The sequence below is a fragment of the Rhinatrema bivittatum genome, chromosome 7, assembly GCF_901001135.1.
Source record: "Rhinatrema bivittatum chromosome 7, aRhiBiv1.1, whole genome shotgun sequence".
In the NCBI taxonomy this organism is placed as follows: Eukaryota; Metazoa; Chordata; class Amphibia; order Gymnophiona; family Rhinatrematidae; genus Rhinatrema; species Rhinatrema bivittatum.
This window is the reverse complement of record NC_042621.1, coordinates 101588356-101614954: the sequence shown is the minus strand read 5'-3', so window position 1 is coordinate 101614954 and position 26599 is coordinate 101588356. Positions and strand designations below refer to the sequence as shown.

At 41.4% G+C, this 26599-nt stretch overlaps 1 protein-coding gene across 5 annotated transcripts in view; it reads right to left on the bottom strand.

Moving 5' to 3' along the window:
• The window catches only part of NUTF2 (nuclear transport factor 2), a 147644-nt gene extending 121652 nt beyond the window's left edge, over positions 1-25992 (bottom strand). Inside the window, exons 1-2 of one of the 5 annotated variants that reach the window (XM_029608830.1) lie at positions 25863-25992; positions 3675-3744 (exon numbers count right to left, since the gene is read on the bottom strand). The gene's annotated coding sequence lies outside the window, so the exon portion shown is untranslated. Of the gene's footprint in view, positions 1-3674; positions 3745-25761 lie in introns of those variants that run through there. The other 4 variants (XM_029608831.1, XM_029608827.1, XM_029608828.1 and 1 more) reach the window with 4 other exon arrangements.
• Positions 25993-26599: the final 607 nt, after the last annotated feature.

The following is a 26599-nucleotide window of genomic DNA, read 5'->3' as shown; positions in this document are numbered from 1 at the left end:
AGGGTGGGAGCAGAGAAGAGGCTGGAAACTACAGGCTGGCTAGCCTCACATCGGTGGTAGGAAAAGTAATGGAGCCCGGCTGAAGGAAAGGATAGTGAAGTATATACAGTCAGGATTGCTGGACCCAAGGCAGCATGGATTCACCAGGGGGAAGGTCCTGTCAGACAAATCTGATTGATATTTTTGATTGGGTGACTAAAGAATTGGATCGAGGAAGAGCACTTGATGTGATCTACTTGGATTTCAGCAAAGCTTTTGATACAGTACCGCATAGAACGCTTGTGAATAAAATGAGAAGCTTGGGAGTAAGCATCAAAGAGTTGTCATGGATTACAAAACTGGTTGACAGACAGAAGACAGCGTGTGATGGTAAATCCTACTCTAAAGAGTAAAACCTACTCTAAAGAGAGAACGGTGTTAAGCGGAGTGCTGCAAGGATCGGTGTTGGGACTGTGCCTGTTCAACATCTTTGTGAGCGACATTGCAGAAGGGATAGAAGGTAAAGTTTGTCTATCTGCGGATGATACTAAGATCTGCAACAAGATGGACACGCTGGAAGAAGTAGAGAGAATGAGACGTGATTTAAGGAAGCTTGAAAAGTGGTCGAAGATATGCATCTGGGGTTCAACGCAATGAAATGCAGAGACATGCATCTGGGGTGTGGTAATTTATAGTCCGCTTTTCAGCACTTCAAAATGTATTGCATTCAGCTACTGTAGATATTTCCGTATCCTCAGAGGGCTTACAATCTAAGTTTGTACCTAAGGGATGGAGGATTAAGTGACTTGCCTAAGGTCACAAGGAGCAGCAGTGGGATTTGAACACTAATTTCCCTGGTTCGCAGCCCACTGCTCTAATCGTTAGGCTATGCCTGCACTCTGCCAGCAGAAAGCTGCTGTAATTGCTGGTGCTGCTAAGGAAAGTGCTGAGAGTAGGCCCTTACATTCCAGGCTGCTTTTACCTATGGGCCCCTTATTATGCTGGGTCTGGGGCAACCGTTCCTTTTACCCATTGGTAAAAGCAGCCCGAGACATACCAGTGAAAAATAAGGATACAAGACAGGAAACAGCTCGAAGATGAAAACAGAAAAGGATCCAGGAAACACGTAGGTAAGGCAGATGAAAACAAAGGCTGCCGAGCAGCCAAACTACCCCAGAACGCTACTGGAGCACTCAATGTACACCGATAGTAAGGTGCCTGAACATTCAGAGCAACCAAAAAGGTTAACTTGTGGGATACTAGTGAAAGATAAAGGTGCAGTAAAGAAAACAGTGTAAAGCCAGGAAGCAAAATGGAAAGAAAGGGCTGGAGATAGACCCAGAGATGGAAAACTTGGCGCCTGAGCTCCTGATTTACATGGAGAAGGATATGCATGTTGCTGTCCAGGCAAGGGAAAGACTATTGGTCTATCTAAATTAAATCTGAAACCAAAAGCAAAAAGCATAAATGTGATGAATAAGGTCATAATGATGGGGAGTGAAGGGCTGTTATGCACGGGGCAAGAGAGGGACCTTGGGGTGATAGTGTCTAGTGAACTGAAGATGGCAAAGACATGTGACAAGGTGATAGCTAAAGCCAGAAAAATGCTGGGCTGCATAGAGAGAGGAATAATCAATAAGAAAAAGGTGATAATCCCCTTGTACAGGTCCTTGGTGAGGCCTCACCTGGAATATTGTGTTCAGTTCTGGAGACTGTATCTCAAAAGGGACAGAAACAAGATGGAGGTGGTCCAAAGGGCAATAAAAAATGGGGGGGGGGTCTCCATCAAAAGACTTATAAGGAGAGGTTGAAGGACCTAAATATGTACACCCTGGAGGAGAGGAGGAGCAGGAGAGATATGATACAGACCTTCCCATAACTGAAAGGTTTTGATGATGCACATTTGACAAAACCTTCTCTGTTGGAAAGAAATCAGCAGAACTAAGGGTCACGAAATGAAACTCCAGGGACGACAACTTAGAAACAACATCAGAAAATATTTCTTCACAGAGAGGGTTGGTGGATGCCTGGAATGTCCTTCCGGAGAAGGTGGTGAAGACAAAAAGATTTCAAAGGGGCATGGGATAAAGACGGAGGATCCCTAAAAGCTAGAAGATGGAAATGAGGGAAAAAAGCACATGGGGGTAGCTTGCTGGTGTGGCAGTTACTACTCTTAACCAACAAGCCTTCATACTGTTGATGCAACTTATTACTGCCCTCTGCTTTAACAGCAGGGGGAAAAGAGGAAAAGGGTAATCAGTTTCATACAGCAACCAACAAGGACATGAATTTTACAGTCTGGGAAACAAATAAGCATGAGGGGGGGAACTTGCTGATGAAGTTACTACCCTTAACCAATAAGCCTTATACTTGTGATGTAACTCCAACATTACTGTCTGCTTTAACGGCAAGAGGTAACGGGGAATTGTATCTGACAGCAACCAACAAGGGCCCTAACAATTTGGGAAACTAAGTATGACAGTGATTTGTACAGCATGGCAGTTGCCACCCCCTGTTGATACCATTATGAGGGAGACTTGTATGGCACAGTTGGTGCTACCATAAGCTTGCTGGGCAGACTGGATGGACCATTTGGTCCTTTTCTGCCATCATTTCTATGTTAGGTATTACATTCCCCAAATAAAGGAAGTCTCTTAGTAAGTATAAATGTCTCTCTAGAGCCAGCTATGAAATGGACTTAGCTTAGAATGCAGGCATGTCCCCTTGGCTCTGTTTCTGCCTCCTCAGACTCCACTGAGGCCATTCTTCTTTCTCTCCAACTCCTCTCCCTTCCCTGAACTTGGTGGTCAGTGAAACAGATAAGTTTGGGGAAATAAGTGTGGGAGCTTGCTGGGCAGACTGGATGGGCAGATTGGTCTTTTTCTGCCATCATTTCTATGTTTCTTCTCTGACCACAAACACCAGGCTCTCATTTATTTCACCTACTGCTATAAAAAAAAATAGGTGAACCCCATCCTGTCTCCAGCTACTCCCTAATCAAAAACTTCTAGAAGCTGACTGCTAGGGCTCCTGTGAAGTGTAGTTCGCATAGGCAACCAATGTAATGCATGCTGTATTGCCGAAACAACCTTGACCAAGGGAAATGTAAAGATTTGCTCATTTTCTCAAGTGCAGGGACTGAAGGCACATCAGTCAATCCATCACAGCATATTCACATCATAAATAAAACTATTTCTTTTTTTTTTTGATCGATTAAGCTCAAGAAGCATTGAAAAGCAATTTTGCAAAATGTGGAAATATTTTTTTTAATTGAAACACTTATTGAATATATAATGAGATAAGAGTGATAATGAAATACATGGTGCTATGAAGAGTTCAATAAGCAGCACTACACTGATATGAGCACCCATACACATTTCTAATAAGAATTTCTTTCAAAAAATATTTAGAAAATTGGCCTATAGAATAACACTAAAAATAGTTTTCAATAATTCTGGTTAAAAACATGTTTTCGGTCAAATTTTTTTTTTAATTTCTGAATATCACTTTTAGTGAGAGAGTTGAATAGTGAGATATATTTATATATATATATATATAAACCAGTGAATGGACATTGTTCTACAGAAGGCTGCTGTCATTCCTGGATCTCAAGAGCAAATGGAGCACTTTGACAAGAAACATTATTTAATATATATTAAATGATACCATCTGAAGGAATCCACCTCAGTCCCTACCTCTCTTGCTCCCTCTGAGTTTATCATGGATTGCGCTCCCATAGAAAAGATGCAGTGAACACCAAGTTGGCTGGGTTGTCCCATTTCAAATATTTGCATGTAGAAGCAAAGAAGAACAAAACAAAGTAAAATACATTGACAGCAAAGTTAATGCACCAGTCTCACAGTACTTCTACTAAAACAACAAACTAAAGGAAAAAAATCAGAGTAATTTGATTATCAATTAAAAATGATAGAACAATGAATGTGCCAACTACTGCACCCGCTATGTCTCTTCTCTTCTACAGCCTTTCATTGTACAATGAAAAGTTCTGTGGCCTACAGGCACAGAATGCGATCTGGTCCCAAATAAAAAACTGAAGATCTACCAATCCAGTCATCTGATAATCAGTAACTGCATATACAGTCGTAGGTACTACAGCCAGTGCCCGTTTCCTGCAGCAGATTTAAGATTCTGCGGCAGGAGTTAGCAAATTCTGCTGCACATTTTTTCAAAATTCTGCAAACATGGAAAATGTGGCTAATTTGTGTAATTTTGCATATATCTGTATATTAAAAATGTAAGTTTTGTATAGCTTTATTTTTATTGATAAAGTATTTTTTCTGACATTTCTGTGTCCATTTAATTTATTTGGTTCTTTACTAGAAGAGGGATCTTGCTGACTGGTGCTGGGGAGGAAGGAAAGGAGGGGGATCTCAGGCAGGAAGGATAGAGGGATAAAGGATGGAGGAGTAGGAGGATGGAGGCTTAAAGGGAAAAGAGGGAAAGTAAATGAGGAGAGCAGAAGCAGGGAATCTTGAGATCAGGAGACAAAAGAATGACTTGCTCGCCCCATAACCCCCATCCTCAACACTGATACTCTCTCTCTCAATCCCCTCCCACCCTCACCCCCATTCCACTGCACCTTCAGTACCCTAATTCACATCCTCTCCTGCATCCCCTCCAATCCCCCAGACCCCTTAACTTGCTCTTGCCTCCATACCTCATTCCCTTCTTCTTCCCTACAGCCCCTCAGATTCTCTCTTGCTTCCCTGTACCTCTATCCCTGCCACCCCATCCCTTTTAATCATTCTTGCTCCCCTCACTACCTCCTAACTGCACCCCCTTTAATCCTCACTCTTGCCTCCCACCATGCACATTCCCATCAGTGTCCTAATTTCCCATCCAACAGCAGAGTTCCTGATCATTTATTTAATCTCCAGTCCCTACTTGCCCCCCAACACCCAATCTTAATCTCTGATCTCCTCTCCCTTTTCAAGCTCCCACTCAAGCCCCCCTACCCAATCCCTTAGCCCTTTTTCTCTCCTCCCAGGCATCTTGCTTTCCAACCATGTCTCCCCTGAGTTTCTGCTCTCCTGTTCTATCCCCAGGCCAGTCCCTGCTCACCACATAAATCATGGATTCCCATAATAGCCTCCCCCCCCCCCCCCCCAAGCCTCTCTTCCTCACACATGCCTGCTCTCCCCACCTAGAGCCAATATTTCCCTCCCTCACAGTGTCAAAGATGTCACTACTCACAAAGCAGTGGGAAGGCAGGGGTGAAAGTCTATTGGTCCATCTTCTTCCTTCAGGAAGCTACCAATAAGGAATGGGGGCCCAGCAACACATTCCTCTCTCCCCTCCTGCACTGCAGGGAGTCAGTGCCACGCTCATGCGGTCTCAGCACTCTGAGCTCCCACATGATGCAAGAAGCAATTAAAACAAATTATCAAATGGCAGGTACACTTGTCACTTGTTTTGGCAGTTCTGTGCCTGCACTGGGGTCCTGGATCTACTGCGGCACAATACAGTGCCACCAGCATAAAGAATAAACTTCAAGTGAATGAGCTATGGGCTGGGCCAGAGAATTAGTGCTTACTGAGACCATGGGGCACCTTCAAACTCAATGTTATATTTTTTTTTTAATTTATAGTCCGCTTTTCAGCACTTCAAAATGTATTGCATTCAGCTACTGTAGATATTTCCGTATCCTCAGAGGGCTTACAATCTAAGTTTGTACCTAAGGGATGGAGGATTAAGTGACTGACTTGCCTAAGGTCACAAGGAGCAGCAGTGGGATTTGAACACTAATTTCCCTGGTTCGCAGCCCACTGCTCTAATCGTTAGGCTATGCCTGCCCTCTGCCAGCAGAAAGCTGCTGTAATTGCTGGTGCTGCTAAGGAAAGTGCTGAGAGTAGGCCCTTACATTCCAGGCTGCTTTTACCTATGGGCCCCTTATTATGCTGGGTCTGGGGCAACCGTTCCTTTTACCCATTGGTAAAAGCAGCCTGAGACATACCAGTGAAAAATAAGGATACAAGACAGGAGGATGAGAGCAGGGTCACACACACCAGGAAACAGCTCGAAGATGAAAACAGAAAAGGATCCAGGAAACACGTAGGTAAGGCAGAGGAAAACAAAGGCTGCCGAGCAGCCAAACTACACCGGAACGTCACTGGAGCACTCAATGTACACCGATAGTAAGGTGCCTGAACATTCAGAGCAACCAAAAAGGTTAACTTGTGGGATACTAGTGAAAGATAAAGGTGCAGTAAAGAAAACAGTGTAAAGCCAGGAAGCAAAATGGAAAGTAAGGGCTGGAGATAGACCCAGAGATGGAAAATTTGGCAGCTGAGCTCCTGATTTACATGGAGAAGGATATGCATGTTGCTGTCCAGGCAAGGGAAAGACTATTGGTCTATCTAAATTAAATCTGAAATCAAAAGCAAAAAGCATAAATGTGATGAATAAGGTCATAATCTGTATTAAAGAGCCATCTATTGGATATTACAGGCATGAGTCAGATACAATATTGTGCAGCAAATATAATCCTACCAACGAGGATAGAAGAACAGGAGAAAAATTTAACTCTGTGGAAAAAGATGTATATAAGAGAAAAATCAAATCACTTTGTGCAGAAATAATGCTGGAAAACATATACCTCAAAAAAAAAAAAAAATACAAAGACACGAATGAGAAAAATTTCAAAACATCAAATTGAGATATGCTGCACAAATGAAAGACTACCTTAAACTCATATGCTTAAATAAATTGAATAAACAGAAGCACAAAAGCCATGGAGAAATGGAGAAAACAGAAAAGAGAAGCACCAAAATTATTCAGGGAAAACCCAAAGCAGTTCTACAGGAGCGCTGTCAAAATACCACCAAAAAAAGAACAGTTTTGGAGAAACTTGTATGAAGATCCTATAGAGTGCAAAGAAAAGCAGAATGGCTGCCCAGAAAACACAACCATCAAGGCTAGAGAATGGCCTGAAATTATAACTGAGCTGGAAGCCAGGTTAAAAAGAACCCCAAAAAGTATCCTGGGGTACCCAACTTCTGGCTCAAATATTTAACCTCGCCATCAATACCTGGCTAACTACAAAACACAACTGAAAGATAGCTGGAATTAGCTTCACCTATGGCTCACAAACAGAATACTCCTAAGGGCAACCCAAATAACATCCCCGCCTACAATCTATAAAGCTGTTCACTGAAACAGACCCAGATAGAACATATGATCACATCCACTATCTACTGGGCTACACAACAGAAGGGTAACAAGAGGAATATATGGAACCAAAGACCAGTTGTTGCTGAATAAAGCCAAAAGACACTTGTATAATCAAAACCTCAGCACAGCATGGACTGACCATAAGAGCTTTCAATATTTTCCCATACTCCTGGACAATAGATTTACTCGAAATGGACCACGTGAACCCTGCATTGAGTACATCAAGTTCACCATGAAAATGTGATAGACTATACTCCATCTGAATTATGAAGATGGACAGTTTGTCATTCCTAACATCAACTCTCATAGGACAAGCAGGATGGTAGTCCTCACACATGGGTGAAATCATCATATGGAGCCCAGCACGGAAATCTTCTGTCAAAGTTTCCAGAACTTTGACTTGGCATACTGAGCATGCCAGGCATCCCTTATACCACACATTGTCCCTCTTCAGTCTGTTTTTTTTTTTATCCACAGAGCAGTTGTACTGCAGTTTGTGTGAACTCTTGGCTTTTTCTCCTAACCTTTGGAAAACTATTTCCTCTAATTATTTCTTCAGGTTTTTGAGTTCCATCGATGCCAGTTTCCCCTCGATCCCTCCCGTAGCCTCCTCAGCTAGGTGTTTGGCTAAGTTTTCTTTCGCATAGACCTCCCTCATGCCTACTATGTGGTGGTGCCCACAAGTCATCACAGCCTGCCTCCATCGTTGTCATTTTGCATCACTCTTTGTTCATTTCTGTCATGGCCACAAAATGTTTTCGTCAATGCCCCTGGTGCCTGAAGGCCATGTCTATCACGGACCCACATGATGTGTGTGTTCTCTGCCTGGGGGCATTGCATGAGGTCCGGGGTTGCTGCAAATGCACCCAAATGACCCACAAAGGAATACTGCACTCGACTCAACAAGATGGAAAATCTCTTTGGGTCGAGGAAGTCTAAGCCATCAACTTTGGCATCAGCACCAATGGATACCTCACCAAAGACGGGACCATGGTTCTGTCAATGCCGCCAGTGGATAAGAGTGCTGGAGACCAACCACGCTCTGTCTCCTCCAGGTCGAGGTGGTCAGGTTCCTCGACTTCGACCTTGGCACTGGAGGAGAGACCGGGTCGAGCACAGACGGAAGCCAAGGAAGCATTGGGGATCTAAGGAAGATGCGGCCACCCCTCTTTACTCCCAGTAAGTGTTGACTTTGGCAACATTTGAGGAGGAGCTGGAGCGGCACCTCCAGCTGGCAGTGGAGTGGGCAAAGCAAGCTATCAATCCCCGTGGCACAGACGGTGGTCCTATCCGCTTTGGAACCCGCTGCTAGAATGGCTCAATGTGCTCATTGGTGTTACTGACCCGGCTGGAGTCTGTTCCTGGGAGGCCACTGAGGCTTCTCCCGACCGATGTCATTGCGGGTTCCACCTAGACCAGCAGAGACTCCACGGCCTGCTGCCCCCTCCTCCCTCTCCAGCTTTGTTGGGGCCTGCACCATTATTGCTTTATGTATGTACCCTAAGTTCCTGCTTAAGGTGGTGACAGGCTTCCATCTTAACCAGTCTATCGTCCTGCCAACATTCTTTCCTAGGCCCCATTTGTACTAAAGCGAATGAGCACAGCACCGTTTGGACTGCAAGCAAGCCTTAGCCAGGGTTCTGGTATCTGGAGCAGACAGAAGCCCATACACAGTCCATCCAACTTTTCATTTATTTTAATAGCAATAGATTGGGAGTTGATGTTGCCAAATAGACACTATCCAATTGGCTAGCAGATTGCATCTCCTTCTGTTATGCCCAGGCAGGACTACATCTTGAGAGTCATGTCAAGGCTCATTCTTGTCAGTCATGGAAACGTTATTGGCCCACTTGCAAGCAGTCTCCATGGAGATCTGCAAAGCTGTGACATGGCATTCTCTCCATATATTCGCATCTCACTATTGTCTAGATAGGGATGGCCAATATGACAGTAGGTTTGGCCAGGCTATCCTTCGGAATCTCTTTGAGGTACAAAACTCAACTCTCCCTGCCTAGGGCCCATTGTTTGGGTTCAGGCTGTCTCCCTCTCTGTTACCAACAGTACTGTTGTGCCGTTAACACCTGGTTGGTATCTGTTGATCCCCTTTTGTGCTGGGGAGCAGCCTGTAGCTAGGGATTCACCCATGTGTGAGGACTACCATCCTGCTTGTCCTTGGAGAAAGCAGAGTTGCTTACCTATAACAGGTGTTCTCAGAGGACAGCAGGATGTCCTCACAAAACCTGCCCGCCACCCCACAGAATTGGGTTTTCTCCTTTTTTATTTAAATCTTTATTTTAAATTTTGCATCAGAACAACATGAACACAAACTATCATAACAAGACACTGTGGATTTAATTCCTCCCCTTCCTCTACCCCCTCACTCCCATCATATACCTTCCTGGACAGCTATCACTTTTGATTGGAATTCTACCTAATACACTCTAAGGTATGCTGGAGACAAGCATGGAACATAGCTATATAGTATATAATGTATCAGCTTGCGGAATCCAAAGCTGTCCAAGCATTCCTATTCAAAATAATGAAAATAACACTTCAATCTTTAGAGTTCAAAGACAAGATAGATATAGCCTTGCCAGATAACCAGAATATTTGTTCTGTGAAGAATGCTGGGCAGAGAGATGTTCAAAAACCAACTTATGCAACTTCAGTTTCCATTGTAGGAATGAAGGTTTCTCTGCTTTTATCCAGTGTTCCAAAATTGGTTTTTTGGCCAATAGGAACAGTTTCTGCGGCTTTGTGGCTGTAACGGGAACCTTAGCCCTACAGTTGAACAGGCAGAGATGGGAAGACATGGGTACAGAAAAGCACAGAAGTCTTTCCAAATAGCACAATACTGCCTTCCAAAAGACAGTCCCAAAAACAATGAAAAAGAGTTCCTTGAACGACTAGGCACTTCAAGGCAAAGTTATCGTTGACAAATAAGTACTTGAAGGCCCATGAACTGTAGACAACATGCGTCAAAGAAATTTGAAATGAGTCTCCTGAAGAGAAATGTTTTCTGAAACCATATTGGAGTTTTCAAAACAAGTTTTCAGTGCCTTATGAGAGCCTGGAACATCTAATTCCTTATTCCAACGGAGTGCCAAATCTTGTAAGTTGTCTGGTATTTTAATATCCTTAATTGCCTTCATCCAGGAGGCACATGATGTCCTTTGCCTGGGTCATACTAAGAAAATCCATTCATACAGTTGAACATTGACTGACAGATCTTTTATATAGATCACGCTCAATGAAATGTCTGACTTGCAAAAACACAAAACTCTTAGTGGGATAAGTCGAATACAGATCGTAGCTCAAAGGAACAGACATTTCCACTATCGACGTGTATGAACTGTTGTAGAGTACTTAAATCTTTAAGGGCCCAATGTAGGAAAATAAAGTTCTCTAGGCCCGGAAGAAACCTTGGATGCCCAGAGATAGGAGAGAAACGGTGAGACTTCCCAATGTATCCGAAGTCTCTTAGAGCAGCCTCCACGCTTGCTGACAAGCAGTGATGACTGGGTTATTTTCAATATAATCATGTAGAGTAAATCCTGGAACGTATAGTAAGTTTCCCCAGAGTGAGCAGTTTACACCATTCCTGCAAAAAACTAATAGGTGAAAACAGATTTGTCCCATAAAACCAATCTTTCACATGCCATAATAAACAGGCTAGATTATATATTTGTAAATTTGGACATCCCATCACATCGTCCCCAATGGGAGCATCATCTTTTGTAAAGCTAGATGAGCCCTTTTATTCCCCCACAGAAATTTCCCCAAAGCTCTAGACAATTCCACAATATGCCAGCACTTAATTCACACAGGTAACATTTGTAATACTTACAGCAACAAAGGTAGTTCCATCATGTTAAACAAGTGAAGTCTGCTGTATAAAGAAAGGGGCAATGACTCTCATTCGGCCAGTTTATTTTAGTCTTTGAGAACAAAGGTAAGATATTGTCATACATATTTTGAACAGCAACTAGGATTTTAACCCCTAAGTATTTCATCTCAGTTTCTACCCATCTCTGGGGAAAGGGGCCCAGTCACAGACTTCAGAGACCCTAATACATCCAATGCCTTGGACTTATCTAGATTGGCTTGTTCTCGGGTCTAAAAATCAAAGTTTTTCTGCATATCCTTCACTTTCTGCAAAGAGCGAACAGGGTCCTTCAGGAAAACCAGGACATCATCAGCAAATGCTATTTTAAAACACTCTATTTCAAAGCCTAAGGTGTCCAGGCATTCATCTATTTTTCATAAAGCAGGATCTAAGGTGAGAATATATAGTAACAGAGAGAGTGAGCATCCCTGTTTCGTACCCCGTTTTAGCTCAAATTCTTGGGACATACATCCATTTGCTAAGATGATGGAACAAGGCTCCTGGTAGAAAAAGGAGATGTTGCACACCACATCGCCCTCCAAACCATATCTATGTAAGACCAAGAACATGTAGGGCCATGCAACACGGTTGGATGCCTTTTTGGCATCAAAACCCACCACCAACGCCTGTGTTTGTATCTACTCTGCACCACTGCCGTCCATAGTATCAGAACATATTTACCTGCCGTTCTTCCCTTCACAAATCCCGCTTGATGATAGATTAACATACAAATTAACAGCCACTTACCTAAACAGTATAAAGGAAATACTAACCAACTTAAAATTCATCCTCAACTTCGACAAGACTGAACTGAACTGATATTATTAGACAGAAGAACAACTCTCTTCAAATACCACCACTCAACCTTATGAACCAAAATATGGTCTATCTCCAATCAATCAGCTCGCAACCTCGGAGTAATAATTGACAGGGAACTTTCTTTAAAAAACCATATCTCAACAAAAATCAAAGACTGATATCATAAGCTACTTATACTCCGTCATTTAAAACATTTTCTTTCCAACAATGACTTCAGATCAGTCCTTCAATTACTAATTTTCTCCAACATAGATTACTGTAACTCACTTCTTTTCAATTTACCTCTAAACACCATTTGCCCACTCCAGATCCTGCAGAACGCAGCTGCAAGAATCCTCACTGGATCGAAAAAGCACAACCACATCACTCCAACACTTATTTCACTTCACTGGCTACCAATAAGATTCAGGATTGAATACAAAGTACTATCCATCCTACATAAAGTTATATATGAAAAACAAGAAAATTGGATAAGCCCCTCTATAAAACTGCATACCCCAAACAGAAACCTTAGAACAGCAAATAAGGGACTTCTAAAAATAACACCAATGCATTCAAAATCAACTCACCTCAACCCAAAAGAGAACAATATCCCTTGGTAGCCCAAAACTCTGGAACTCCCTCCCAACTGAACTCAGAACTCAAGAAAACCTAAAAACCTTCAAAAAAGATCTAAACATGGTTGTTCAAAGCATACCAACTCACCCAATGAACACCACAACATCGCCCTTCACTCCAACCTGAAGAATAAATGAAAATCTTCACAACTATGTATTATAAATAAGAAGTGAAACATAAAACTGAACAGTAACCTTGCATATGATATCCCTATGTTTTAACAGTTCTAACCTTTTGAAACCCTGTTTAACCCCCCTTAACCCTGTAATCTTATATTTTGTAAACCATTATAATGGCGTGATTTTGATGAATCCGAATGACGGTATATAAAACTCGATAAAGGAAGCTAACACTATTGAGTCTATTGGCAAGTATTTCTGCAAAAAATTTCAGATAAAAATTCAAGAGGGATATAGGTCTATACGAGGCCAGCTGACACGGATCTTCCCCCCCCCCCCCCCCCCCGGGAAGAATTGTAATATATGCTTGTTTAGCTTGTCCAGGAAAGGAGCCCTTAAGAAAGGCCTAAATGAAAAACCCTTTAAGAGTGTCTCCTATTTCCCCACTTAAAATCTTATAAGTCAGCATTAAGTCCATTCGGGCCCAGGACTCTGTGTAAAGGACTAGCCTTCTGAAATTTCCTGAACATTATTTCAGCAAGGTTGTTCTTCCACTATGCTCTTCCCATCCTCTATATCATTATGATAGAGTTATTTATAAAAAGAGCGGAAATCTTACAATCCTCAGCAGCTGAAGTGTTTTGCCCCATGTTCAACATTCAATGCCTCAATGTAATTGTTCCTTTTTTTTTTTACCTTTACTAACGGGCCGATACAGTAAATTGCACTCTGGCGGAGCGCAATGTTAGCACGCGTTTAGCCGCGCGTTTTCGACGAGCTATTTTTACCCCTTATACAGCACTACAAGAACCGGGCGGACCATAAGCAAATCTTGCTATCAGCGAATAAAGCTGACCATTTCAAAGCGTCATATGGGCTAGTTCAAGCAGACTTGGAGGATCAACTTAAGGACCAGAACAAAGAGATAAGTGCACATCATATATACTCTAATTGTGCACACTCTAAAACAAAAAACTGATAACCACAGCTATAACATGAACACAGTGACCAATGATTAAACAAATTGAAGTGCATTAAGGCTATACTAATAAGCCAATAGCACTGAAAAGATACCAAGTTCTCTGGCTTTAAAGACTTATACAATAAAGTCTATAAGCACTGGAGACATTATATGAGGTCACTGTATCTACATTAAAAGATATAATTCGAGCTATCATATGAGCAGAATATATATTTTTAGTTTGAATTCTTGATTTCTGCCTTTTTTGGGGTTTTCATTATTCTTGTTGATTTTACTGCAGCAGCCGGTTGTTGTGTCTGCTGTCTTTGGTTACGTGGCTTACCCCTACGTTGAATTGGGTTATGTTGTTGCGGCGGCGGATGCTGATAAGATGGATACGTCTGTGTACGAAAGGATTGATAAGACCTGTAAGGCCTACGGGCATAGGATTGTCTATGAGTATATCCCACATGACGACACGTGGTCGAGTAGTGAGGTTGTGATGTTAAGGATTGGACTGCTAGAGCTTCCTCTTTTAATTTGCCGAATGTGTCTTGAAATCGTTCTCTGAACAGGTTGTCTCCTGTACACAGGAGGTTCTTTAGTTTCTCGTGTAAATCTTCTCATATCGTACTAGAACATAACCATGCCATCCTACGGGCTGCAATGGCTGTTGCAGACGCCCTAGAAGATGTTTCAAATCCCTCATATATCGATCACAGAAGGTGTCGAGAACACTTCCATGTCATGAAGAGGCGATGGTACCTGATCTGCTGTCGAGGAAAGCATACCTTTTGTGGCTTGTATGTACTCATAGGTTTTATACCATGTAGAATTGATGGTGCATAATGTGGGCATTCAACATTGAGTTATGGTACATCTTTCTGTCAAACTCATCTAAATATCGGTTGTCTTTGCCCGGTGGATATGAGGTATGCGACTTTGCTTTTTTGAATCTTTGCATTGCAGACTCTACCACAATTGAAGCATGTGGTAGTTGTGGCATAGAGTAAGGCGATATTTTTCGCATACGAAATTTTATATCAGTTTTCTTTGAAACCGCTGACAGAGAGTAAGGTGTTTCCCAAGATTTCTGTAAGACAGTATGTAATAGTTCCTGTGGTGGAAGAGATTGGTTCTCCCGGAGCATCGAAAATTTTTAGGACACCAAAGGTTTCTGATCTAGGGTCTGTCTCCTTTTGGACCTCCAGATGTAATATCGTGCCCAATTTTTCTAAAAGTTTTGGGTATGTCAGGTCCTCTGGAGGGGAATACGGTTTGTGCGGTTGTTCCTTTGGATCCGATGGGAATCCGGTAGATGACGATGGGGATGTTTGCGGAGACAGAGAATCGATAGGTGTATCTTGCTGTTGAATTGGTGAAATTGGTCTTTTTGTTATTGGGGATGCCGGAGGCTCCACCGGTTCTCTAGAGGTATGTATACTGTGTTCCGGGGAACTCACAGATAGTTCGTTAGACATCTTAAAGGATGATTGAAGAGTTTCGTAAAACCCTGCCGATTGGGATAATTGAAAAAATGCCTCTTTTGTTTGAGGCGGCATTTTTGAACAGCCAGGTTGTTTTGGTAACTCACATGTTTTAGGTTGCACCAGAGGAATTTGAGGGGAAGGACTTGGCACATCATACTTCTTCTCCATCTTGCCCTCTGTGGTCCAAACAGAATTATCTGATGATGTAGATGCAGCAGAGGAAGTGATTTGTATTATGTCTCTACGAGATAAGTTGCTTGCACTTCATGCGTGAGATGACCTAGAAGTAGAAGGGCTCACTTCCCATGTGTCCCTCGTCTTCACAGTCTTTTGATGTAAGTGACGTGATTGCCTATGGTGATGGCGTGACCATGATCCTGTGTGGATTCCACTTCCCAACGGCGATCGTCTTATACGTTTTGATTTCACCTCTGTAGAATTGGAATCTGAAGAGGTGGAATGAAGTACATCTGGAGGCTGATGTCTTCGTTTTAACCCATGTGATATTGAATGATATGGGTGTTTGGACTGTTGTAGTCCACTGTGCGTCGATTTCTTTGCTGCCATGTGCGCATATAGCGCCTTGCATGCAGACGTCTTCGGCGCTGTGTGCACCGATGTCTTGTGTGCCGATGTATTGGGCGCAGAAGATACTTTGGGCGCATAAGTTGTAGGTGCCGAAGTTTTAGGCTCCGTTGTTTCCTGCGCCAATTGCTGAGGCTCTCTCGGTCCTGTCTAATTCGATGGCCTATGTCGTCTCGGCAAGTCCTTACCTCCAAGCCTGGAGGGTTGAGGATCCCACGACAACACTGTTTTTTCGATGGAGCCGTTGTTGTCGAGGGGCCAGGCGATGGCTCCGAAAAACTGAAAAGTCCCCGTATCCTATAACCCCGCTGTTTTTGGGCTCTTGGGGACATTCAGGCACAAAATTCACAATTTTGTAAATTGTGCTCTGGACCCAGGCATCGGTCATGGCCAACCGTGACCGACATTACCTTGCCACAGGTACAGGTTTAAACCCCAACTGACACTTGAAGAAAAAATAAACGCTGAGGAGAAGTCAGCCCCGTGTGCGATCCCGCTCCCAGAAAGAACAGACTGAGGAGAATCTCTTACTTTCCTGCGCGGGAACACACGCGCAGCCGCAGAGAGCTAAAATCTAAATCTCTGCTTGGTAAAAGCTCTGCCTCCCGGACCTGATTAACAGATCCCGTGACAGCATTGCTAATTCAGCCCTGCTATCGATGGGAAATTTATGAGAGGTATATAATAAATTCCTTGTCTTTTTGATGTAAAAAACAGTTCAAAGAATATGTCTTTCTATAGTTTTTTTTGTTAGCTACTGACAGATGCGCAATTAACTTTGCTTTAACTTTCTGAAATGCACTCAAGTTCCACTATCCATTTATTTTGCATTTTAGTTTTCCGAATCTAATATGCTGTAATCTCTCCCTGCATTACAGCATTCAATACTTCCCAATAGAGTAAGGGATTTACCTTATGTTGGCAATTGTCTTCAAATTTCTTCCATTTAACTTTGAGATATTCCTGAAATTCTCTATCCCCAATTAGGTGAGTGGGAAAGTGCCATCAGCGTTGTCCTGCCTTTGGGCCCCCTATCCATATATCCAAACATATCAGAATGGTCTGAAAATTCTGTGGGCCCTATTTCCACCTTAACTTTGGAAAAGCTAGCAGCAGGAATCAATATATATAGGCAATACACTGTATTGACATGGTCATATGTGCCCTGGAAATGTGTGTGAAATCATTCACTTCAGGGTGCATGTTCTTCCAAAGGTCTAGTAATTGCAGTTGTTTACAAACAGAGGAATTCCCTTATTTCTCCTCAATCTTGGTAAAGATACCTGGGACGATCTGTCAACGGCAGATCATCCCAGGTATCTTTACCTGGGACGATCTGCCAATTAAAGTCCCCAGCCATGATCAAGGTGCCTCTGCCATGAACGATTAAGGCTCTCAGCAGATCCTCAAAAATTTATGATTGTAGGTATCTGGGGCATACACTGTGCACAATGTAATTGCCTGACCACACAACTTTCCCATTATAAAAACATAACATCCTTCGTGGGCTTGGAGGAGTAACGGCCATCTTAGTATTGGTCAGCTTACCTAAGGCTTTTTCTTTCCACCGCGGTTTAGCTGCCATTTCACTGCCGCTACGGATGAGAAAATTGTCCATAAACTTTGAGAAGCCACTGAAAACCTGATTAGCCACCACAAAGTAAAGACATCCATCTTAACAAGCCTTTACATGGAGGGGGCACTGGGAACAAGTCTGCAAAGTATCTCACCTGTTCATTGGATCACATGGTTGGTCTATGTTATAAGACTGAAGAGGAACCCCATGTGGACACAAGGTATAGGGCATGCTAGGCATACTCAGTATGCAAAGTCAAAGGTTCTGGAAACTTTGACAGCAGTTTTTCTTGCCGGGCTCCATCTGATGATGTCACCCATGTATGAGAACTAACATCCTGCTATCCTCAGAGAACACCTGTTTCAGGTAGGCAACTCTGGTAATCATAGAAATTCCCAGAAACTGCTCTTGATCTGTCCTTAAATCCACCCATTACTCTAACATCTAGGGATACAAAATTAGCCTTAATGCTAAAGCTACAAACCCCCAACCAGCACATTTCATCTGTTTGTAGACTTCAAAGTTTACAGTTCCTGTGATCATCACTTAACAGAAGAGAAGTGAAGAGTTTTTCAGCTGACCGATTACATTTGGTTTGTACAAATGTGCAAAGGCAACCTTCCTTATAGGAAAACTAAGCAAAACTGAAAACATTGCCCTGACTGAAGATTGCACCACAAAAGAATTGGAGCAGAAGTTACCATTACCTATGACTTGAGCCTTGCTACCTCACTTTCAGGGAAAAAAAAGCTAAGCACTGCTTTTCAGCCACGTCTTTCTTGCAGAGACCCCATTCCCCCTGATCTAACTCCCTGAATTTCAAAATAAAGACCTGAAGATATAAACTATGGATGTCCAACACTATTCTAACTGTAAATTTGATTGCCATGTGAAGTTATTTCAATTGCAGTTAGTTTGATCTAAATGAGTCTTAAACCGTCTTGAGGCCATTCTTGGTAAAAGCCAGATAATCAAATATCTATAAATACATTTAAAGTAAAAGGAGCACAGCAGCAATGCAACACCTCAAACTGTGTAGTCCTTTTCTCCAAGGCTGCTGTGCTATGAACCATGCACAATACCACATGCTGTGCAGTTCAAGTGTGACACTCAGGGCCCAGCAGCAAAGAGGGAGGACATTAGAGATATGCTTCGGCTGAACCTTTTGGTTCGGCCTTCGTTATCAGCCCACCGCGGGAAATTTCAGTTTCCCACGGTTTGGGCCTTTTTTTTTTTTTTTTTGGGCGCCCCGAATTTCGGGGTTAGTGTGCGCTAACATTTTAATGTTAGCATACACTAACGGGAGTTAGGGCACACTAACCCTGAAAAACAAACTTCCTCGAAATTTTGGGGAAATTCCCTTCATTTTTCAGGGTGGCCGAAACAGGACGCATGCACATCCCTAGAGGACATGGCCTTTAACACCACATTGCCACTATACTGCAAACAAGCCAGGATCGCGTGAAGTGAGAGATAGAAGCTGCTAGTACCTTAGTCTACCTGTTCAGTTCTGTGGGGACTAGAAAAGGCACAGATTTTGCAGCCCTTCTCACAGCTGCAGAATTCCAAGAGACCAGTGACCCTGACTATGCTGCAAGGCTAGTTACCTCCACTGTTGAGCAAGCAGCATTAGTTATCCCATGGCACAGTGAAAGTGTGCTGTTTAATTTGGTAAATGCATGCAACATTACATATAGCAAGAATAAGTGGGGTGGGGGAAAGATGTGAAGAGTAATGACAAGACAGCACCACATACCAGACAATGCACAAATTTCCTAGTGACTAGGCAGATATTAGGGATTACTCATTTACAAGCAGCACCAGTGCAGTGCGCTGTAGTTGGTAGATGAGTGTGGGTACATAAAATCTTAAGTGGCGATCAGGCATGTTCCTGGACACTTTTCATATAGTGTGTTTAAATCCAGTTATTTCTCATCTACACTGTCCTGCTTGCTGATTTCAGTCCAACCCAAAGAAAAGGAGTGACTGAAGTGAACATGTGTCCCATGTGCCAGTATCACATTCCTTCTCTGCTGAATCAGACAAACAGCATATCCTATTCTGGAACAAGTGTCACATTCCTCCAAACAATAAAAATCCTCCTTCCTGAATTATTCTGCCACATCAAAATAATCATATTGGTAAGCACCAACACAAAATTTTCACACACAGAACGTCCATTACAACAAAATCTTTTATGATTGTTCAAAACAGTCTTTGCTCAAGCAACCTAAAAGCAAGGACACTGCCTTCACTATGAAATGAAGAAAAACCAAAATTTCTTCTTACATAATAAAAGCCATGAAAGTTCCGTTATCTAGTTCTCTATGCAGTATTTCTTAACCTGGTCCTCAAGAACAATCCTGCCAGTCCTGGTTTTCCAGAAATTCACAATGAATATGCATGAAATGTACACCACGCCTCCTCTGCATCCAAATATATCTCATGCATGTTCACTCTTGAAAATCAGTCTGCTTCAATGGTCATCAAGAACCAGATTGAGAAGTGCTGTAATTAATTTTTTCAGAGAATAACTAAAGTTGAGGGATTCCCTCATGAAAAGGGAAGTAAGGCACACTTAAAATTATATACAATATTCACACTTTATGAGCAGAGAAAATGTTAAAATCGTCAAAAAACTTTCAGCACATTTTTCTGCTTCTAATACCCAATTTGTTAGCCTACTTTTCAAAGGAAGAGGTGGTTTATGAGATCACTGTGTCCTTGTGTGCACTTAATTCTTTTGTTTTGTACCCTATCTATACCAAATTTTGTGGATATATCAGGAAGGGGGGGGGGGGGGGGACAAGAGGCCTCCAACAGGAATGGGGTTTGGAGTCCTTTTGGCACGTCAAAGCACACCCCCAAGAGAATTCCAGAGGCAACTTTGAAAAGAGCAGAAAAAGAGAAGAAAAATAATGGTGCACAAACAAAAAGCAAAGAAAAGTGACAAATAAGACACACAAAGTGCCTGTAGCAAACAATAAAAGATAGGCTAAGTGAATAAAGGAACTTCACCTCTGGTTTTGAAGAACACAGTAACTAATGACGGTGACAAAAAAAAAAAAAAAAATAACCAAGATGAGTATTCAGAACTGGATCACAAGGCTTAACCACCAAGCAAAAGATACCAGTTAGAGAACCAAAGAAATTAAGTCAAGAGAGTACAAAATAATGGATCAAGGGTTGAGAAGTAGGCAAATGTGAAATATTTAAGATATAGAAGCAAGAAGACTTAGCACAGGATTTCCCAAAACTGTCCTACTTATTCTACAGTCAGTATTTAAGACATTCACAATGAACATGCATGAGAAATGTGCATATAACTGGTTCTCCAGTGTATGGAAATTTAATCCATGCATATTTGTTGTGGATATTCTGAAAACCTAAAAATCTTAAGAGATTAAAAGCAGCAAAAGAGAATGAAATGACCAACTAGGGGTAGAAAATTATTTTAAAAACTTGGACACTCTCCAAAACATTTTAAGAATCAAGGAATGTTATCTTTTTTTGATTTCTTGCTTAATTTTTTTTTTTCTTATTCTGCTATTTTTAGGGGGGTTATTTATTTTCCTTTATTTTTTACTTCTCTCTCCTCCCACCTCCCAAGCACTAATCCCCACCTCTCCCTGCTTTTTCCTCTGAGCACTCTCTTCCCCACTTGGCACACTAGCAACAATGACCTAGCAACAGTGCAGCTCTGGGCTGTGACATCAGCAGTTCTTTGCCCAAGACCTACCCTTAACTTGGGCAGCAGCTTACCAGGCCAGGAATCCCTGACATAGTTTTTCAAGCCACTGACATTGGTGGGTGTCTCTTCCACTTGGACCTTGCTCTAGCTGACCCAAGACAGAAGAATAAATCCTTCTTCACAAAGGAAAGAGTCCAATATGTAATGGTCAAAAGATCAGAAAAAAAAGTAGCAAACTTTCAGAGATAAGAAGTAGGCAGTAGCTCAAGAATCTTACTGAAAAATAAGACAGCAAGAAATAAGATGAGAATAATAAAGGCAACTGAATAGCTGAAATCTCTGGGTTACCTGCTCCTTAATAGGTGATGAGCCTTCTCTGCTTAAGTCTGTGCACATATGAGATGGAGGTCAATAGAATAATTTATTGAAATCTATTAACTGATCTAGATAGTTCATTATGCAAGACTGATTAGAAATTTTTTATATTTAAACTACTTATTTCTGTAGGACTACTAAATATAAGCAGATACATATGAGAGTCTGTGGCGTTTATAATCTAATCATGACAAAAGGCATTAGAAATGTATTTATTAGGAACCTCCATTATCAGGTTTTAATTTATTTTCCCTGAAATTTATCAATGTTTATTACAAGAACAAAAATATCTACCAGAAACATTGCAAGTTTCTCCCTCACTGATTTCTGTGTGTTTGCTCTTGTTATAATAAACACTGATAAATTCCCAGGAAAAATAAAATAAAAACTGAAAATGAAGATCCCTAATTATAATGCACTAAGGTCAATATAAAAATAAAAGATAATACCTTTTTATTGAACTAACAATACATTTCTGGAGCTGTACCTGCTTTATCAGGGTAAAATAGGATATGGCTCTTGAAAGGCGGTCAAGAAATGTATTAAATTCAATAAAAAGGTTTCGCCTCATTTTTGTATTAACCTTTTCTATGCATTCAAGTGAGCTAACATGGCAACCGCACTACTTGATTCATTTATTACAGCAAAACATGGTTAAATTTTTCAAAGCTGTGAGCAGGAAGAAATTTATCCATGTACACGCTGTAACCCACACAGAGCCTGGCCAGGAGCATGTATTTCTATGGTAGATGGAGGTCTTTTATTTCTGCTTAACTATCAGAATTTGGCAATTGATGAAGGAAGAATAAGCAGAGGTTGTATCTGAGCTCTGCTTATTTTTTCCTTCTTACCAGTCTTAGTTCTTCCTGTATCTCTTCTTTTGGGGGATAACTGGACGGGAGGAGAGTGATTTGCATTTGATGTAAGAATGTCGGTATATAAAAGATAAAAATAAATAAATAAATAATAATATTTTCCCTTTATCCTAAATGGAACCAAATTTTATTATTTAATGTTTTTTTTTATAGACCAACGTTCGTTGGGAACATCACATCGGTTTCCATGTAACAAAAACTGCAGCTCAAAAGGCTTTACAATAAACCTGAATTCAAACCAGGATCAAGGGAAAAGGCTATAATCAAACAAACACCAAAAGGCTATGTCAAACAAAGCACCAACATTTTATTTTTCTACCTCCCACGGGTAATTTCTCAACATTTTTAAGTGACAAAGTCACCTTCTGTGTGTGTTAAATTTTCTGTCCATCAGGAAGTTGTTTTGAGGTTATCTGGAAACAGGCTACAGTTCTGTCCATTAATACACAGAAATATCTTGTTAGTCCAACAAAAAGTTATTACTTTATTTCCACACTTTCAAGTGGACTAACATGGCAACGGCATTACCCTGTCCATTAAATTATATGCTGTTAAGGGTTTTCATAAAATTCAGGATTAGAATATGTAATTGTAGAAAGTTAGAGTAAGCGACATTCAATGAAGTCGCTATAGTCCATATGGCAAGATAGAATACTACAGCATATCAATTAAATCTTATCAAATAAAACAGAAATCCTCTGATGTACTTCCCCATATTTCCTGTCATCTTGCCACAAATTAACATGTAATGGTATTTGTTTGATTAAACGTATGTTGAGGCAACTTAATACTATTCCAAATAGGGTTGTAGAGCAGTTGTAGAGCTGGAGGGAAAGTAGCGCAGTTTCATGGATAATCTGAATATTCATTCTGTCAAGTTATCACTTTGGAAAAACTGCACACATTAAGTCTAAAATGAAAAGTGACCACTATCTTCAATAGTAGCATGAAGATATCACTGAAGCTGTAAGAAAACAATTTCAGAAGTTTTAATCACTTAGCATACACTATTTTCTGAACAGTTGCTATTATCTTATTTACCTTTTCTGCATACATGGAAACATAGAACATCATGACAGACAATGACCTTAAGGCTCACTTAGTCTGCTTCTTGTCTCTTTCTGCTGCAACACCCCAGAGCCCACCCAACCTGAGATTATATTTTATTACATATATGAACACCCTTTCCTAATATAAACAAAGCAATGTACAGCTAAATTAACACACAAAATAAAAAAAAAATATATATATATATATAATTAAAAGAGTATCTTCATGAATCCTATGCAAAACATAGCCATATGGTCGTAAAATGAGGAAACGAATCCAGGCTTCATAAATGGTTCTACCATCCTGCATTTTTTATGTTACAGCTTTATGTTTAAGAAACTTTGTAACCTGTACTCTACTATTCTGTGTTTCATTTAAAGAGTGTTAACAAAGCTGTATTTTTAACTTGTAATTTTACTTTTTTAATCACTTGGGAATAAGTAGCTTGTTTTAAATCTTATGTCCATATTCCTGATGTAATAAGACTTGAGTTAAAAAAAAAAAGTGTGAGGAAGCTCAATGTACATTTCCTTTACTCATGTGCTAAACTCCAGATTTATCCTCATAGGCTAACATTAACCCCAGAAACATTGCTCCACCTCCGATCAGAAGTTAAATTTCCAGCGTTAAGAAAACACAAGCCAAGCCTACTCACCATTTTACATTGGAGAGTAATGACTAATTCCTTGATTTGCATGGATGAGTGCTAATTTGTGTTCAGTTTTACTCCAGTCTGTGCACATATTACTCCTTGTTAAACTGGGTATAAAGCTGTGGACACAAAAATGTGTGCACATTGCATTAGCATGCATGCACAACTGAGCACACCTTTTTACATCAACCTTAGGGGCCTCATGTAATAAAATGTGCTAAGTTGTGTACAGTTAATCAAATGTACAAATACTTTACTCCAGATGAAAAAAGTTTTGCATGCAAAAATAAATTTGCACATATTGTTCTTCCATTTAACTACCGTAATTCACCAATTAATCTTATTTATTACTCTCTTATGCTGAAAGACATATTAGCTTTAAACATGTTTTCTTTACACTGGAAATGTATTTCCTAGTCAATATAATAAGGTGAACTCAACAGAGCACACCGTTTTACTTGCAATTGTGCACACATTTTTTGTGCACAAACATTACTACCTATGCAGCAAGGAGTTTTATACACAACACTGTGCATTCTGTTTAGCACCCTTGCATAGAAATCCCATGCTAATGAAGACAATTATCTCCCTCAGTGCAGAAAACTGCGCTGGCTTAACTCTGGTTTTCTTAGCACAGGGAATTTTATTCCTGGTCAGAGGAAGAAAAAATGTTTCCAGCGCTAGTGTCAGTCTATGGGCAGAAGCCAGCATTCTGGTGCTGCGACCTGTAAGCAGGATTTGTGCATGGAAAACATACTTTGCAAATAAAAAAAACCAGCACATTTTGCATGTTTTCTGTGCATAAATATGATTTATGTGCACAAAAAGCATCTTTGCTGAAAGCATGTGTACAAAACAAATCATATCTGAGAGACTCTCCAGAATTAAATGTGCGATCAACACAGGTTGAGCGCACATTTCAACTGGGATTTGTCCACACGGTTTCCAGTCAACACACTTTAATTCTAGATACTTTAACATACAATTAACTTATTGCATCGGGAATTTTTAAAACTGCACGTTAAGAAACCATGCGCTGAAGACACTCAGTTTTAACCCACATCTTATTACAACGGGTCTTCTGGCTGTTAATCTATGGGGCGGAACCTAGTTTATGGTGAGGGGGATCTGTACCCAATTTATATGCCCAAATGCTGTGTGCACATAAGTCATGCTTTATGCACAGCAGACACCATCCAGAAAACGTTTATGCATATAAATCATATTTTATGCATGCTAAGAATATCTTCGGTGGACTTTTGAGTTAGGATGCTTGTTTTAACTCATATGCATTAGCATATTAGCTTACTGCAACGGGAGGTAGATTTTTTTTTTTCACATTAAGAAACTGTGTGCACTGAATTTCAGTGCCCAGTTTATCACGTCACATCCAGGGAAAAAGAGATGCCTGTCAATTACACTACAGTGTCATCTACCCCTCCATAGACTCTGGACAGAAAAAGTAAGAAAGAAAGAGAATCACTGGCGCCTGTTGTCAGGCCCAATTAGAGAAATCACAACCCAGGATCTCCTTCTGGCAAATCCCAGAGTGGAGAGAAACTGCTAATACTACTTACGCCTATAGCGATATAGAGCCGCAGGGCTTCTCCAAATAATGGGGAAAGGCAGTGAAACACCACCCCCTCCCCCCAGCACAAACACAGAATGCTCTGGAACAATGCATACTAGGCAGCAACACTTGGCTTAATGTACAGAATTGTTGGCTCTACGCGGGAAACAACAAACTCTCAAAATCTCCAACGTAAAATGTGCTCCATCGTCCCAGGTTCCATTTCCACACCCGCCCCTCCCTCTGGAGCACAGGCCGCGGCACCTCCTCCTCCGCTCATTCAATAAGAAAAACTTACTACGCTGTTATCACACTCGACCTTACCCATTTATTGCAGATATTATTACTACTATTTATTTCACTTCCCTTCGTTTCTCCGCACTCGAGGCGCGCCTATATCTGCACAGACAGCTCCAATTACTCACCCAGCACGCCGACACCCAACTACTTTCCAACTATGGCGGCAAGCGAGCGCGGGCCCTGACTCTACAACGTCCCGCCCACCACCTGGTGCGCGCTCGAAACCCTTTGCCGCCGCTGAGCACGCCGGGTATTGTAGTCTTCTGGCGCCTGGAGAACGGCAGAGCACAGCACGGGGTGAAGAGCCAGAGGACTACAACTACCACCCTGCACTCACTCTCCTTGAAGGAAAAGGACGAGCGAAGCCTTGTGGAAACGGGTCGAAAACAGCAGCTTCTGATGCACCTCGGCCTTTTTCGGGGGTGTACGTCACAGGCGCATGTGATCTTCCCTCGGGTTGTGTATCTCTACCAGGACTTCCCATACGTAGCAGTAGTACCGGGTTGGAGCACTGAAGAAGAATAGACAGAGATAGGCTGAGGACTCCTTTGCAGCTCAAATAGGGGTACATAGAAAATAAAGATGTGCCGGAATCGCCCCTCTGCTCTAGCGCAATAAACCCCCGAAGAAGTTCAGTCTATTGGTGCTCTAACAGAAGCAGCTGCAGCTTTTTGTGGTCTAGCAGCTTTCGGTTTTATTTCTCACTATTATATTGCAGCCTTCAAGGCTTATAATAATTCTTATTCTGGTCTAATAAAAGGTATCGCAAGTTAACATTCCATATTATAATAGAAATGTTAGGCTGCTTCTATCTAGTGTTAGAGAAATGAAGCGTGAATCCTCTTCCGAAGAACTTCCCGGA